Source organism: Cheilinus undulatus, linkage group 23, assembly GCF_018320785.1.
Source record: "Cheilinus undulatus linkage group 23, ASM1832078v1, whole genome shotgun sequence".
Taxonomy (NCBI): Eukaryota; Metazoa; Chordata; class Actinopteri; order Labriformes; family Labridae; genus Cheilinus; species Cheilinus undulatus.
Window position 1 is genome coordinate 19,419,981 of NC_054887.1, and position 17,864 is coordinate 19,437,844.

The 17,864-nt window shown below is 38.8% G+C and overlaps 1 long non-coding RNA gene across 1 annotated transcript in view; it reads right to left on the bottom strand.

Moving 5' to 3' along the window:
* Window positions 1-17,864, bottom strand: part of LOC121505286 — an 86,800-nt gene that overhangs the window by 22,663 nt on the left and 46,273 nt on the right. The window contains exon 3 of the long non-coding RNA XR_005991551.1: window positions 13,827-13,854. This is a non-coding gene — a long non-coding RNA (uncharacterized LOC121505286). The remainder of the gene's footprint in view (window positions 1-13,826; window positions 13,855-17,864) is intronic.

The following is a 17,864-nucleotide window of genomic DNA, read 5'->3' on the forward strand; positions in this document are numbered from 1 at the left end:
AACAGTGTGATTTAGCAGTGCTCCCAAGGTGGAGATTAAGGAAAATTAAATACCTAACGGCACCAAATGGACAATCCGGCTACTGTGCGGATGATAAATGAAACCAGAGGAATCATAAAACTAACACGCAGACATAATCCTCATCAGGGAGAAAAAGTACAGGCGAAAAAATTTGCGTTAAACACAAAAAAGCCTTGTCTTCTAATCTCCTCGAGGATGATTTCCGGTAGCTTCTCTTCGCCAGCTGTAGGAAGCGGTGAAGCAGTACTTCATTGACTTCTCCTACGTGACAGCTCATATAAGTTTGGCCCCAGAACTGAGACAGGGAGGTAGACTTTATTAATTTCATGGATTTGGAAATGAGCCGTGGTGATAAGGCTATCACTCTCTTATCTGAGGATGGCGGGGGCGTAATTAAGCCGATAGCCGGCGATGATGATGAGGAAGTAGTGTGAAGAGGGGAAAAAAAGCCTTGGGGGATATGAGGGCGGAATCTTCAGGGCTCGTTTACTCGAGGCATGATTAGATTGGCACTTAATTGCCACTTTTTCTATTTTTAGGGTGGGAGGTTTTCTTACGAGGCTCCCCACCCCCACATCTTGGATTCTTTTTTTTCTTCTTCTGTGGTCAAGGTCAGTATGGAGAAGATTCGATTGTCAGACGGGCTGACGTCGAGTCAAAAGGTTTTTGTGGAAGGTTACATTGAGGATGGGTATCTGGGAGATTGGGGTCAAGAGTAGGTGGACTGCCGGGTAATAACAGGACAGAATGTTTCTAGAAATAGCCAAGTTTCGTCTCTTGAACTTTACAGATTGCTTCAAAGGCTGATAATTGTTTTGAAGCAGCATCAGTTTTTTATTGATTCCTCACCTTACTATCTCACTGTAGAAAGTGCCTGGACATCCTCTGATTCCACTGAGTCCTATTTCATGTCTGATAATGACCAGAGAGCCTGCTGAAATAGATTCAGTATTGTCCGTGCACTGGCTTAAATCTAACATGAAATAATCTTTTCTCCAATCAAACGCTGCAGATGGAGAGTGTTTAAACTACTCTCTCCTTCTCTCAGTAACTGACAGGGTTATTTAAACAGATATTACATCTCTGAAACTCTTCAAAAAGTGTGAATTTCTGACTTGAAAGTAAAAAGTTCTGACTGGTCTGGCAGTCAAACTGAGCCAGTAGTGGTGAAAAAAAAACATCAATAAATGTTAATCCCTGCAAAGTCCAGCGAATCCCTCTCACCTTTTGCATTTACACTTCAGTAATTGCATATTTCAGGCTGAATTCAAGGTCTGACTGGTCCTCTTGGAAGAATGTAAGGGTGCAGAGATCAGCCGTGTGGATGTAATTTACATCCACATCCCTCCATTACTAACTTTTCTAATTTTATCCATAAATTCAGCTGCTTTGCCCTGTTCTGACTAGAGAAGTTCCTAAACAGCTTATCTCACATCTGATTAAACGCAAATTTAAATGCACTCAACCGACTCGTCTAATGTTAAGAAAACACAAATGTGCACAACGGAGCACAATGACTGGACATGATGTTTTGCGTGGATCACGGCTCTGCAGGTAAGTTATGTGAAATAGCTTAGCTGGTTGTTGCTAATGAAAGTAGTAGCACTCTAGTCACATGATCTGGACTCAAGTCAGATTCTGTCACAGATTCGGTGATTTAGGGCGTTTTACTTTATCACTAGTGACTAATGCCGCCACTCCAGGATACGTGAGATTTAAGTGTATATGTCATTTCAAAAGAACCATGAATCAAGTCTTCTGAATCAATTTGTTGGATAGAACAAAAAGTCATGGCTAATATTTTCTGCGAGGTAATGCTTTAGATCAGGGGTTCCCAAACTTCTAAGCCCCTGAACCCAAAAATAACAGAGTCAGAGATCGGGGACCCCCACCTTCCCTTAAGGAGAATTAAGTGCACAATGTTGCTCAAAGCATCATGTACGAAACTTGCATATTAGGTAGTTTTTCTAACTCATACTGACATTTTATCACAAATATATCTAGATAACGGCGTTTATATTTAAATTGAACTCATTTTAACAATCTTTTTTCAATAAATAATGAAATGTATGATTTGGAATCAATCAAAATGTTCCACTTTGGGGGGATCCGCTGCTCTAGATGACAGCTAACTTAAGTAGGCTAATCTTAGATATTCGCTAGTTTAAACTATGAGGCTAGAACCTACGACTTTGTAGTTGTTAGCTAAAATAAAGGGGAAAGCTAAGGAGGCATAAGCAATGTTGACTTAATTTGGTGCTAGTGACCATTTAAAGACTTGAAATAAAGTTTAGGCCTTTGGACTTGAAATGTCTCTTTCCTGTCTTTCCTTGTGCAAAATACAACAAACAAGATGCTTTCAATGCTAACTGCTAACTGTTAGCATGTCTCAAATTGCATAATTCTAACTGGAATTTGACAGCTATTTTAACTCACCATAGAGTGGTGCAGTCATGACGTAATTTTGTAGGCAAAACAAGTTAGCGTTGCATGTGTTCCCTAGGCGGCAAACAACAGAAGTTTATGAAACTTAAGCATTTTGTTCATAAAGATAATCTTCACAGGTTAATAATATAAGCAACATATTTGGTCTGTAAATATAACTGAAGAAAGTAAAACGCTGATGTTGTGCTATACTGACCTAGCCTCAGGCTCAGTTGCCACCCTTGGGGTGATGATGTATATGGTCCACACAACGCTGTAGTCCTAGCTAGCTGTTCTTTAGCAACTGCCTTTAATAAGACATAAAAAGATACACAACTCAAAGGTGGGGCACTTTTCAAGTTTTTAATAAGGATTAAATTACGACAAAGAAAACTGGTGCTCAAACAGGAGCTAGTCACCGCGGCTAGTATCAAAGGGCGTTTTTTTTTTGGCCTTTAGGCCAGGTTAATCTGTTATTTGTGGAAACTATCAGTTGTTTAAAGTGCGAGGATTGTACTCTGTATGCAATTGTCATGTAGAGGTCCATTTAGAGCTGTATAGTACCGACTGTCCATTCATCCCTATTTCCTGTCCCCCAGTGGATGTTTAGAATCACGTGATTGGGACCTGCTCTTAATATCAACATAGTAGAGCATTGTGGAAGTAGTCATTAAACAGGGCCACAGTACCTTCTAGTGGCAGGCTGCTGTATTACAGTTTGGACACAACACTTGACCAGGATTGTGGGCTTTGTCACCCAACTGAACACCCAAAGGCAATTTGTTTACTACTTGGGATGTAAATATTGCAACAAAAAACATGAATACATACCTTATTTAACAAAAAAAAAAGGAAAAAAAAGTCTCAATAATCCTTTGAAACTATGGGGACTGTTAGTTATGGAAAATGTTTGAAACGAAAGAAAAAGGGTAGAAGAGAATATTTGGATGCTGACTGATACAAATTATTACAAGATGTATATTAAATCTATGTTTTTGAATTATTTCTAAATAAACTTTACGATGCATGCTCATTATAGAAAGAAAAAACATGTCTGCCAGTGCAACCCCAATTTAGAATAACTCTGGTTTATCCTTTAAATGTCACACCATAACATAACTGCAAGTAAATGTGAAACCTTGAACGTATTAGACAAACAAATCGAAACCTCATCTGAAATGCAGATACATTTCTTTAAAGGTATATTATACAACAATTTTATACAACAACATAAGAGATATCAAATAAATGCTCAATTTATCACTGAGAACAGACGTTCTAAAGAAAGAATGAAGGCAAAATCCCTCTGGTTTTATAGTTCTCAGATCTATGTTTACATAACCTGACACGCCAGATGGATGTGTTTCACACATCCATCTGGGAAGGCTTCAATAGGAAATGTTTGGGAAAGGCAGAGGCTTTGAAAAATCCTTGGAGTATGATTGGGTGAACGTTCTGTTCGTCACATCTCTACAGGCCAATCAGAGCAACAAAGCACGTGACGTAGCCGCTAGCAAGCTGCGCGTGCGCAGCTGCTGAGGAATAACGCGAAACATGGCGACTATAGACATGTAAGTGCTCAACTTTTGTCGTGTTTGAAAAGAAAACAACTCACTGCTGTTCTTTGTTCTTTTTTTAATGAAGAAATGTCGTCAAGTTCTGATAAAACTGGCGCTTTAGCAGCATCCACGCTAATCTCTACCTCCATAACTGTACCAGCTCTTGCTGCTGCTTGTTTACGTCACGACTCTGCTGCGCCTGAAAGTACTGCCCCTCGTTGCTGATTGGTCCTGTCACTTTCTAACCGGGCCCAAACGGTTCAGATGGGAGCTATGCAAGATGGATTCGCCAGTGAAAAACAAGGAAACGGGCATATCCATCTGCTTTGTAAGGTGAAAATTTAAACTGATGGGATAGAACTTCCTTCAGCTTGTTTATGTGTTTTTTTTCCTCCATGTGAACACCTCCCTGTCCAACAGTTATCCCTTTCCCCTCATTAGGGCCTCGCCCATTCATGGATGCTGTATGTACAGGCAAAGGGAGTGAGTTTGTTGCACGAGTACAATTCAAGGAGAACCAACAGACTTCCCAAACCAATAGCCAAACCATCTTTGGTTGGCACACCTGATTGGAGAATGGTCCTTAAAACAGCTGAGGCAGACAGACTGATGCTAAAGGGTCACATCTTCTGGACATCTGCTCTGAAAGTGGTGCAATCTACCTTTAACTAAGAGTGCAGGAAACTTTACTTTAAAATTAGCTGCCAAGAAAGCTGTGATCGTGCAACATGAAGCAATGCTCCAAACTAATGAAGACCTTTGTCTGAGACAGATGTGAAAATATCCCTTGGGTGCCCCGTGACACCTTCCAATGTAAACATCCCAGCCCGCAGAACAGGGGAGCTGCAAATCGGCAAAGCCTGTCTGTAAAACCATAATCCCTGTTCCTCCGACAGATGCAAGGGAGAATAAGAGTGTTATCACCCTGCTCGACACACTCCTGTGTTTTCTCCAGGCATCCTCGGGGGTTTATCATTCCAGCATTCATTCCATTATCCCGAGCACACCGCGGCTGTCCTCGGAGCAGGCGAACGAGACGACTTGTCAGGGTCGCAGAACAAAGAGGGAGCATGTCGAGCAGCGGATTAGACCGGCGGAGCAAGTGTGGGGCTTCAGGGGAGGGAAAATCAAGGAAACAGGGGGATGCAGGAGGACAGGGAACATGAGGGATGTGAGAAGTGAAGGAGACAGAGGGACAGCTTGTTTCTTTTTTTTTCACAGCTGTAATGTTTCTCCTTTGTTCCTTTTGGGTAACATTTAAATGTTACATACAAAACCCCGTGAGGAAAATTGGTGTTTTTCTTTCAATTCTCTTTGTCCTCAGTGGATACTGCTTGTTTTGATTTGTGCATCACAGGAGGATGGCTGACACTGAGCAAAGGAAGAAGATGTGCCGAACCATGAAAGGAAGAATAAAGAACGTACAGGGCAATTTATGAAGTGAAATGAGGAACTCTTTGTGATCTACCTCCTCTTTTTTCTGCCTTTTAGTCTAAAGAAGACTAAAGTGACAAAATATTTCTTACAAAGGCTTTCAAAGGGGCTTTGTTTATTGGCATTGTTCATAAATTGATTATCCTGCTGCTTATTTTCTTTTTTGTACAATGATAATTGGGTTTGAAGAAAAAAAAAAAAACATTTATTAGTTAGCTACAATTACAAGATGCCCTGAGGTCTGCTTCAGGTCATAAAATTAAATTATATTCAGTTTATTTCTGTTAAAAGTTATTTAAGAACATCAAATATTCACAGAAAATAAGCTGTTGCTAATTCATTTTTGTCAGACTGAAAATCACAAAATGAATGGCTATGTCTGAAAACAAAAAGAAGAAGAAGAAAAAAATGCTCTTTACAAAATGTCCAAAATCTTGGTCTCAGCTGTCTCAGTGCTTTCTGTTGAAAAAAGTTAAGCTTTTGAGATCTGGTCTTATAATGCATACAAAAACTAAAACTGTAAATTTCTACATGATGCTCCAAGGACAGTGGGGGTCCCTGGTCTCTGGCGCTGTCATTTTGGGGGTCACATGCTGAAAAGTTTGGGAACCACTGCCTTAGAGTTAACTTCCCTTGAAAAAAGTTTTCTCCATTTGTGGATAATGACTCTCACTGTGGTTCACTGGAGTCCCAGCTTCAACAGCTGCACTATAACTACCTGATTAAAAAAAGCCTTATTATTATTGTCAAACCATTCATCCACAAATGTAGATTTATGAGCAGCAGATTGCTGCTCTTTATCTTTATAAATAAAACCTCAAAAATCCTAAAATGTGTTCAAACTAAATGATTAAAAAAGATATGGTCTTAATATCTTGATTCGTGATCGGACTTTGACTTCATGGTAAGACTGAACTGGGGAAAAGGGTGAATAGTTTTGCTGCCCCCTCTGCATGGCATAATCTCCAGACTGATCTGAAACTGTCAGGACTTACTTCACTTGAGGCCGTTCGTTCAGTCTTGAATGACACGATACCAGTCTGTTTTTAAATTGTTACTGTGACTTCAGTTCCTGCACTTTAACTGCAAACTAGTTTTGCACTTTCTAAACCTATCTGTACTATCTGTCTTTTGACTATGTATCATGTGCTGCTGACCTCCTGGTCAGGTCACCCTTGTGAAAGAGAACCCAATTATCGCCTCTCAGCTCCCACAGCCAATCACAGCTCTTTCTCTCAACACAGCGGTCCATTTAAATATGACATACCTCTCACTAATCCCTGCTTGCCTTTAAACTGATGCACCACGCTGCTGCTGCTAGCAAAGCTTAACCTCCTCCACCCCAGCCTCCTCCTTCATAGCATAAAGCTTGTTGCACCTTCTTATTGAGATTTATGCTACTATGTATTTATTGGCTCTGATCTAATTTCATTGTGCTAACCCAGGGAGCATCTTTTGAGCAGAGCCTTCTCTGTCAAGTAAAACTGTATATTCATTTTGAAATAAAATGGTAAAAAGTATGACGAGAGTGTTCTTGACTGAATAATCAATAATCAGCTAAAAGTCAGCCGATAGATGCTGATGTTAACATTTGTATTTTCACCAATAAAGTGCAACGAGTATGACTTTGTTTTACTTGAACATGATGTCCTTGTTCTATTATTTATCCAGTAGAGGACGCTCTGACTCCTCCCATGTCACACGCCCCAAACTTACTCTGAAAAAACAATAACAACAATGTTGTTGTTGGATTGATGTAATTTTTTGTTTTAAACAGCCTTAAATCATTGATTTGTTCATTAAATCTAAATTATCTTAATGGTTGAACCTATATTTTTTTATTTAAACTGGCAGCTGGACACAAAATTAAATTCTGTCATCCGATCAATTTATTTTTATTGCATTAAGGCTGATGTGTGCATTCGTAACAACATCCCGTAGGTCCTGAGTGGATTCAAAAAACACTCGATGCAACAGCAAGCCGTCACTTTCTGAGTGGCTCTCCCTCTACACTCCAGCACAGGCATCCAGCGAACCGGCTTCGACTGAGAAGAAAGTGCCAAGTTGGTAACGGAAAGGAAAAACATGAGCTTTGTGTGCAGTTGAATTAATCCAAATATAATTTATCCTTAGACTTCATGGCTCCCTCTAAGAGACTGCACTTATTGCTGAGTTTTATCTCCAGAGGTTACAAATATGACAGCCAAAGCTCAGAGACCATCAGCTTCTCGTTTTCTGAGATGTTCTTGTTCTTACATGGTTGCAATTTCACTGCAGTGTTTTAAATGGGACTTAATATGCAAAAATCACTTTTTCAGGTTTTTCTAACAAAAATATGTGAAGTGTCTTGATCCCCCTCTCAGTAACAGGCAGTGATGCTGGATAGCTCAATGGGTTACCCTGCTGACTTTTGATTGAGAGATTGATGGTTCAAAACCCAGTCAGGACTTAAACTTTGGATAGAAATGCTTGAAACATCAGGAGAGTGACACTTATTTCCTTCAAGAATCCTATACTACTGTTTTTTCAGCAATAAACTTCTCAGGGATATTTTGGGGACCTCTGAGACCAAAATAAACTTGTCTTAAAGGGCAAAAGTATGTCCCCTCTAATACATTTCTGCTCTCCCAACGGGCCAAAGTAGCAGGAGTTTTCAGGAAAAATGTGCTGAGTTGACTTTCAGGACTTGCGGGAAGCACGGCGGCGCAGGGGTTTTCGCTATTTCCTCACAAGAAGGTTGCTGGTTCGCTTCCCAGTCAGGGCCTTTCTGTGCGGAGTTTGCATGTTCCCCCTGTGGACGTGTGGGTACTCCGGCCTCCTCCGACCTCCAAAAAAATGCTCATTAGGTTAATTGGTTAAGGGAAATTTTTATTTTTAGTTTAGGACAATCTAAAATAATTAGGTTTGCTAAACCTTTAAACAGTTTCTATGAACTTAAAAAATGTACTTTTACCTAATTAAAAAAATGTAATTGATTCAGTTCAAAATGTTTCATGTGATTGATTAATTCATTGTTTTTAAGTTCAACCAATGTTTTACTTTTTTCAGTGTACCTCGTCATAGAGTGAGCGGCTTGGCGGAGCATCAAATTTGTTGATCTGTTGACAACGGTTTCCCTCAATGTTAAGTTTATAACTAGTTTGCAAGATAAACAACTCCATAAGTTTTCTGTTTCAGTTCGACCCGCTTCTCCATGAGTGCAGTAAATCTTGAAATGTATTTGGCCATTGAGGACTCACAGGATGGATCCTCCATTGTTGGCTACAATTGGAGGAGCCTTTGGGATGGGACAGCCTTTAACACTTCGGCCTTCAAATGCAAACCCAGTTATGTTCAATTTATAATTGTTAATAATCAGGAAAAATATCAGATATGATAATGGAGCTAGAAGATAACTTCTGCCTATAACTTTTTTGGCATTTCAGCCAAAAAAATGATGAAGGACGGATAATGAAAACAGTTAATGTCAATTGAAAAGCAGGGCTATTCGGCTCTGTCTCTAGTAAGCTGAGCCTTTTAACTGATGTACTCCAGAGGGGGCAGATAGATTATGATTATACATTCCTTTTAATGATGAAGGCTCCACAAATGAGGGTTTTTTATTGGCTAATATTCAACCTGATGCTGACCAAGTGTGCAATCTGAATTTAAAATTGGACTTTGGGGATTTTTACTTTTTAATGTGCAGCATTCAAATTCAATTTGAGAATGTTCTTTGAGGTTTTTTATGAGTCGAGGTTAGAGGGCTACTCTGAATGTCTTTAGCATAATGCCAAGGTTACAGGACGAGTAAAGGCCGTACTACATGTGTAGGTGGAATTTTTAGCCTTTCATTCAGTCCATTAATTTAAGCAAAGCATCCACCTACTTTCATGTTTAACCACAGCAGGTTAGACCTCACCATCTGCATGTAAAACACAGGTGACACATCATCCCACAAGGCATCCAGAAGCTATAAGGCGCAGACGAGCGCACGTGGACACCCCCAGATCCCACACTTCATTACGCGTCCAGCCATCCCTGACTGGAGTAAATCGATGCAGGATAATAGGCAGCACCCGCATCCCTCCGCCTCTCCCTCCGCCATCCATCCCCACCCCCTCTTACCTCCATCTTCACCACCATTTTCCTTACGTCTACATCTGCAATCTTTTTTCTTTCTGTCCTCACATCACCCCTCTACCCGTCCCATCTTTCTTCTCCATCCCACCTGTCTGTTTTCATCACCCCTGTGGATCGGTCCTCCTATCAGGCACGGCCCTCATATTACCGCTGCGGTGTAAAACATGTCTGTTGTGATCACAGGCGGCTTGGCCGTGCAGCATTGACAGTAACACGGATAATAAGCCCCTTCTGCATGCGTTTCCATGTCACTTCTGTCTGTCTGGGCTGCTTCCTATAATTTAGGTCCCCTGCGTTCCCCCTGGGGAAGGTGGTGGCGTTATTAGTCCTCAGAGGATCGGCTGAAGTGTTTAAAGATTCCATTTGGTTAAGAGTGTCAGTTTATATCCAGGAACGTGCCGCTGTTACACTCAGTAATGGCTGCATTACCTTCATTTAACAGACTAAATTGATAGCCAGCAGAGGGGTATAAAAGTCGCTGGAGTGGTCAAAGTTTTTGCATTTCTTCAAACTAGCTTTGGAAATAATTTATTGTGCTTAATGGCCCACTTCAGGCTTGTTGCATACAATTAAAGCTGTGATCCATTACAGCTAAGAAACAACAAAATGGCCTGTCGTGCTTGCTCTATTCACATTCAAGAGGTTGAACTTGGTGCCCTTATTGCTATAAGCTGAAACTGTTAGAAAATTGATGACTTTTTTACTCAGACTTTTGTTTTAGGATATTTAACAACAGATTTAGCAGCACTAGTGCATCACTTTTACCCACAAAAGCCACAAAGCGTGGCTTTTAAAAGCACCAAAGCAGCCTATTTTCTGGTGAAACAGATGTATAACATAAGCACTTTAAGCTATAACAAAATATAAAAATGCTTACTTCATGTCTGCGTCTTTAACAGAAAGTAAGAAACTTCACTTTCCCCCGTCAGTCAAACCGCATACTCCAAAAAACATTAAATTATTAATAATTATGTTTCAAACAAGAGCCTGATTTGCAAGATTTTCTGGTTACAGTGGTGTCAAAAGCGAGAAAAAGATGCATGAAATATTCAAAGCAACTGTGATAACGTGAAGCTCGAGCGAGGGAGATAGCTCTCTGAGAAATATCTCAGATCAAAGGTGAGACAGACATGCAGAGGAGAGAGAGAGAGCGGGAATAGATAGCTCGCCTAATTGAAAAATTTGAGATGTTATCCAATATCTGGAAACCTGGACGTAAATGTCAATCTGGAGTTATTAATCACCTTTGCTCTGTAATAATAATTATGTGATAGAAATCTCGATAATGAACCGATGAGTGAAGATATTTTGAGTTTAAAGGAGGAGAGTTTCTGCTGCGACTTAAAAGCTGAGCAGCGTGCCTGTCTGAGAGAAATATTACCTCAATAATATGGTTAATCATCTTTTAATTGCCTTTGGTATTTAGAGCATGCCGCATTTTTAATATGAAATATATATTACATAAAAGGAAAATGAGCTCCTCAACATGAATGCTGCTGATTGTTACTCAAATGTGGAGAAAGAAGTTGCTCAGTTTCTTGGAGAAAGCCAAATTAAACCTCTGAGCCCTCGGATATTATTTTGTCTCTCCTGGACTTTTTGTCTTAAAAAGCTTGTAAAACATCAACCTTGTGCTGCACAGTCAAACTTAGGACAACCTGGGCTTTAAGAATATGTGTGCTGCAGCAATGTCACTTAAATTTTAAAAAAGGACTATAAAGCCAAAAGTAAAAAACTAAAAACATGGTATATATTAAAGTGTAAGTGAAGCCCCAGCTCAGAGCTAACTCCGCCCACTTCAAGGTTTAAAATAATGCACAGAAAGTGAGCAGCTTGGTACTGAGAGGAGGGAGGGGAAAGGACTTTTTTTTTTTTTTTTTTTTTTTTAAAGGACGGGGTTTCCCAGATGAAGCGGAAGTGACAGTGACCCCCCTTGCCAGAAAGTGACACAGAGTCCTGCAGCACTGCTGCCTCAGAGCGATCTTAAGAGGTGGAGGCTATAGTGTGGTGGTGGACGGTTGCGGTCCTGAGCATTACCTGTTTGGGCCATTTGCTCCAGCAGCGGCGTTAGTAAAGCCGGAGCTCTAGGAGCTGAAGCAGTACAGACGCAGGCAGGAGAGAATGGGAGTAGTCTCTGAATGGGAAAGTCAGTTAGAGGCAGTAATGTTCCACCTCTTATATACAGTTGTCACATAAGTACCACCATCTAAGAAAAGATTTTTCAGAGCAGATGTCCATTTGAGCTAATTAAAAGTCATACAATGCAGATTTTTGTTTGGCGCAAATGTCAGAAATAACACCAGCATTGATTTGTTTTATCATAATTCAGTCAGACACCTCAGTTTACAGCCGAAAAAAAAAATGTTCAAGTGTTCACTACTTTAATGACGAAGGATTTTTTTTGCACAAACTTGTTCTCCAGTATCTTTTGGACTGAGAGGTTAAAACAATCATTCTGTGGCAAAAAGCCTTCAAAATAGTCACATTTTCACAAAAGAAGTCCTTGCGCTTTTGTGAACTTGAGTCATTATTCAAAGCAGTTCCTGTCTGCAGTGACTCTGACTGACACATCACGGCCTCTCTGTGTCTCTTTCTCTCTATGATGAGAATTCAGGCTGTCTTCTCCAATTTCTAAGTTTGTGCACATGTGCTGTTCTGTAAAGCATTCTGTAATACATCCTGGGATACAAACAGACAATATGGCAATAGCCTTAGTTGCTAATTGTAAGATCGATCAGAAAAAGGATTATTGATGGATTAAAAAAAGTTCAGTATCTGTGTTACTGGTGTGGATTTAATCTTTAAAGAGTTCTAGGCTCACTTGAAAATGTTCTGTGAGAGCTACGAAGGAGCGGATAGCGTCATTAGAACGGCACACTGAATGGGCTTTCAGTGCAAAAGAAGTGGCTACAATTTATGGTTCAAAAGTTATTTAACAATGCATAACGTGTGTCATATATGACAACACTGGTCTCAGAGGGTTCAGAAGAACAGGGTTCAGTAACGTAAATTGAAATTAAGTATAAAAAAATTTGTGCACAGGACTCCTAGTAAAATATTCTTTTTCTGAAGTGAATGGTGACTATGACAAAAATTTTGCACCATTGGTTTGTTACATAAAGATTTACCAGCTTCAAAAACAAATTTCACCCCAGTGTAATCTTAAGACAGCCATATTCCTCTAGTGCCTTATTCAATAGGGGTAGTTCTACTTCTGTTATGATGTTATATTGCTTTAATTCTGGTTTCTACTCATTAAAGGAAGGGTATCTATGATACTGTAATAATTTCATAGCTTCACAAAGGCCTTATGTCTCTCCTTTTCTCAACTGTCTTTAATTTTGTTGTCACTTCTCAAAGAGGAATCTAGGAAATCATGAAAACATCTTATTTTTCTTACATTTATGAAGTGCAAATAGGGATGGGGTTGTTTTGTTTTGTTTTATTCTGATACCCGTGCTAAATCAATACTTTCTTATACAGCGCCAATGCCTAAATGGTGCCTGAATCAATACTTTTGACAGGAAAAAATTGTGTTGAAAGTCAGAGGGCGACTAAAAGCTGTCTGGGTATAAATGATTTGCAAAACATCTTTATAAGATGCCAGTTGAATATGGGATAAGAATAGGAAACCCGTGTAACTTACATAAATTTCCCAAATTCCATAGCGATTTTCTTGCTATTGGGGTATTGAAATGACATTATGATATCTGTACAATTAATTTCTGGCTTCAGTAATAGATTGATTGATAGAAATACAGATTTGTAAAGTACTACTTGTAATGAAACAGTGTAAGGTTGATCAGATTATATATTTAGTGCCGGAAAGTGATATTTAACAAGTGCTACAGACACATAAATTGAATAGCATCACTCATCCTGGTAGTGCTGGCTTCAGAAACGACATACATGGTGCTCTGTTATCTTAAACACATTTCCAGCATGATTTTAGCCAGAGTTGACACTTGTAGGGTTTTGGAACCTGTGGGCCCAGAAAAACATTCATTCTGTCATTTCATCCTTTGTGGTGTGTCATAGTGAGCAACAATCATTGACACGTCTGAGACACCTCAGAAAACCCCTGACAGAAACTGGAGCATGTTTTATTTTTGTTCCTGCCTTCTATGAGTTTTTTCTTGGCATGCACAGCTGTCACAAATGTAAACAAACCAAACAGCAAAGTGGAAGAGGGGTGATGAAGCTGAAACTGTGAGATGAAACTATGAGACAGTGAAAGTTTGTCATGCTTTGGAATAACATCCCTACCTTTATGTAGAGGGATGACCACGGCTGACTGAAAAAGAGAGAAATGTTGGTAAGAAAGAGTAGACACACTTCAGCAACCTGACAGTCATTTTTAGGATTTGGGGAAGCCAATCAGGTTCCAGGGGGACCTGTTTGGCCCTGGCAGCCATTGGCTCTGCCCTTGAAATGCTTTTGGTGCTGCCATTTGCTGCAATAATCTACCATAACTGTATTAATCAAGATATCTTCTTGTCAAAAGGTTTGTCTACAGGATCATGTGGCACAGCCAAGTGCCAAAACTAAAAGTACAATACAGTTGAGCACAAGCTTCTTCATCTTATGTGAGGCATATTTCATTTTATTCCTAGCTGCTGCGGGTCAATCAAAAATGAACAGCAGGCTGCATTTGACCCCCAGGCCATACTTTGGACACCCCTGAGATAGACAAACAAATATATAGAATATAATATAATAAATACAGCATGTTTGATGGTTAGTCTCCTTTGTCTAGCCTGTTGGTCAAGTCACGGCACAAATTTACAGCTCTGTAATTATCTAATCTGACAGGGACCAACCAATCAGACTGAAAAAATCATGTTGTCTTTTTGTGCTTTTTAATGTCAAGATAATTTTCAGCTGCTTAGTGCACGGTGGACTACAGTTAATCCTTAATAATCTCCTCCAAACAAATAGGAAATGTGTTGTTAATTGGTTTGAAACATAATCAAATTCCAGTCAACTCGTGACTTTTACTTGAGCACTATACTTACACTTTTCTAGCTTTTTCTGGAGTGCTGAATTATCAGAGTTTAATGCTTCAGAGCAGGTTTTAACTTTCAAAGTGTTTAACTCGAGCTCTGTAAAGAGCCAACTGATCAAAGCTCCACCCTCTGGGATTTCAAATCTGAGGTGATGTGTGGGCAGAGTTTCCCATCATGCCCTTGGGCAGAGGGTTTAGTTGTGCTTGGATGCTGCTTGGTGTACAGTGATTTTGCTCATGTTTCTGGTGGATTGTTGTTGATTTGAGACACATTTGCACCATGAGTGAAGTTATCCACCGAGTTAGACATCCCACCTGTGACTTTCAGTGCTCTTAAAGGAACATTGTAGTTTAACTATATGTAGTGTGGACCAATAGACACTTTTAAAGTGTTAAATTCAACTCTACATTAGTTTAATTAACACTGCCTTATTTTAAAATTTACTATAGAGGTGTTACTTTTCCTGAACAACCTGGTTGAATATTTATTCTTTTGTTCTTACCAATAAGGAAAGTTATTTTTCAATACACCTTCTTAGTACCTACTCTCTGTGTTTGTATTAGAAATAATGTAGCGTGTTTTTTAATCAGTATTACACTAGCATATAGGTTTGCCTTTGTGCAGACTGAATGAGTCAGAACTCCATTAAGAGTATCAGCATTCAGATATTTACAAACTTGTCTCATCAGGGTGAAAATGCCTGAACTTGAACCATCTGTTCATAAAACACACAGCTTCTACTCCTGCTGTCTGCTTCAATAATAAGAACAGAGTGGACCGTAGCAGCCTCTCTGTTCATCATGAGCCACGGCTTCTCCCATTAATTTCCTACTAGATAGTGGATGTTGAGTTATTACAGGTAGGAATCAGCTCTGGGAGAAAAGTTGTCTGCAGCTCAACTATTGAGCAGCACTTCCCATCAGTCCATCATGTGATGAGCAGCACGAACACATACACCAGCTCATTTACCGCCTGGAGTCTGCAGCAGCACTGACTTCTACAGTTGGCAGCTATCAGCTATACCTCCAATCAGCCAGCACATTATATAACAGCGTGAACACCGTAGCTGTCTGGAGGAGGAGGAGAAGTGTTCGAGTCTGCAGTGGAAGTTTGAGAAGAATAGCAGGTGGATAAAGAGACAAGAAAACTTCTGGAAATAAATGAAGGCAGATACGGATGCATACGGATGTTAACAACATGAATTTGAGGATTTATTTGGACTTTTTGGCAGCTCTGAAGCCAATATTTCAAAGCAAACAGACTACATGATGACACTGAAGTCCATTTTTTTCTAAATTTATGAGGCTCAGCTGTCGAAGGATTTAAAAGCAGCCGCCTTCTTGTCAAGAGTGAAAAGAGCAAAAATGAAAAACAGTCTTCATTTCAAGATTTCATCTTAACAATTGATGTAGTGAGAAAAGCCTGTGGGCGAGAAAGGATAAAACAAAAAAACCCCTAAAAGTATGAATCAATAACTATCCGGCTATCAATCAATCCAAAACAAACTTATCCCAAAACTTTAAATGAACCCGGGGAGTGAACCTGCACATTCAAACATACATAATCCAGAGCCATAAGAGCTACCTGATGCTAACAAGGGGGATATGAGGAGGATGTAACAGACGGAGGGCGAGGCAGAGCAAACGCAGCGGCGGCAGCTGCTCTCCGCAGTACAACCATTAAGATGGGAGGAGGCTTCGCTCTGAGGAGGAGGCGCGTAATGAATGTGAGCTGGTGTCGCGCCTAAACATCTGTTCAGCCTGGGGCCCTGAAATACCTCTACACCCATCTCAGCCTTATTTTAAGATTTTTTAACAATACTTCTAAAGAAAGAACAGTATTTCTTTGTATATCATCTGCTCAAAATCAATCATAATAGGTTCATTATAACTAACATCAATCTTCACACCATGTGGAATATAACTTATTTATCTTTATTATATTTACTGCATCTAAATAATTACATTTAATATCATAAACAGTGTAACTTTCCTGTGATGTGCATTATATTTTAGTCATATAATTCACAGTATTTAAGATAATCAGCATATCAGATTCATCATGATATAGATAACTTTCCATAACATGCAACATTACATGTAATATCTTGCAATGTCTTTTATTCATATAACATTCAGTATTTTAGTAAATCAGCATATTTTAGACTCATCATAATATGCAAAACAATTCATGTGAAAAATAACTTGTTTATCGCTATTTGTTGTCGAATGTGCAATATTACTTTTAATATCATAAACAGTGTAACTTTTCCTGTAATGTGCAAAAATATTTTAGTCATATAATTCACATTATTTAAGATAATCATATTATCTATATCATCTATATATTAGATTAATCCTAATAAAGATAACTTTCCATATCATGTGCAATATAACTTTGTCTATGTTATTATTTTAATGTCATGTGCAACATTATATGTAATATCATACAAGGTCTTTTATTCATGCAGTATTTTAGTAAATCGACATATATTAGACTCATCCTAATATGCAGAACTTTTCATTTCATGTGCAATATAACTTGTTTATCTTTTTTTTTTTGCTACACGTGCAACATTACATTTAATATCATTAACAGTGTTACTTTTCCTGTAATGTGCAATATATTTTAGTCATATAATTCAGAGTATTTAAGAGAATCAGGATTTTTTAGACTAATCAGAATAAATATAACTTTGCCTATTATGTGCAATATATTTATCTGTTTTTACTCTTAATGTCATGTGCAACATAACATTTAATATCATGCAATATATTTTAGTCATAGGAATGCAGTAGTAAAGTTAATCAGCATTTATTAGACTCATCATTATATAGATAACTTTCCCTTTTTCATTTGCAATATAACTTATTTATTTGTGTTTTTCTTTAAATGTCATGTGCAGCATTACATTCAATATCATGCAATGTGCAATATCTTTTATTCATATATTTACAGCATTTAAGTAAATCAGCATATACTAGAATAATCATAATATGCATAACTTTTTATTTCATGTGCAATATAACAATTTTATCTGTGATTTTACTTGTAATGTCATGTGCAACATTGCATCTAACATCATGTGAATAAGTGTTGGGGTTTATACAGGTGTAAATGCCGTCACCAGTAAAAGTTGTAGGAGGCACAAGGTTGTCCAAATTTGATAAACACATATTAAAAAACATTACAAAAGCTTGGTGGATAGTTCAAGGATTTTAGATAAATGTTGTTTCCATATCAGGCTCCTTGGTTAGCCCACTTGAAGTTTAGGTTATGATGAAACTGCTTGTCAAAA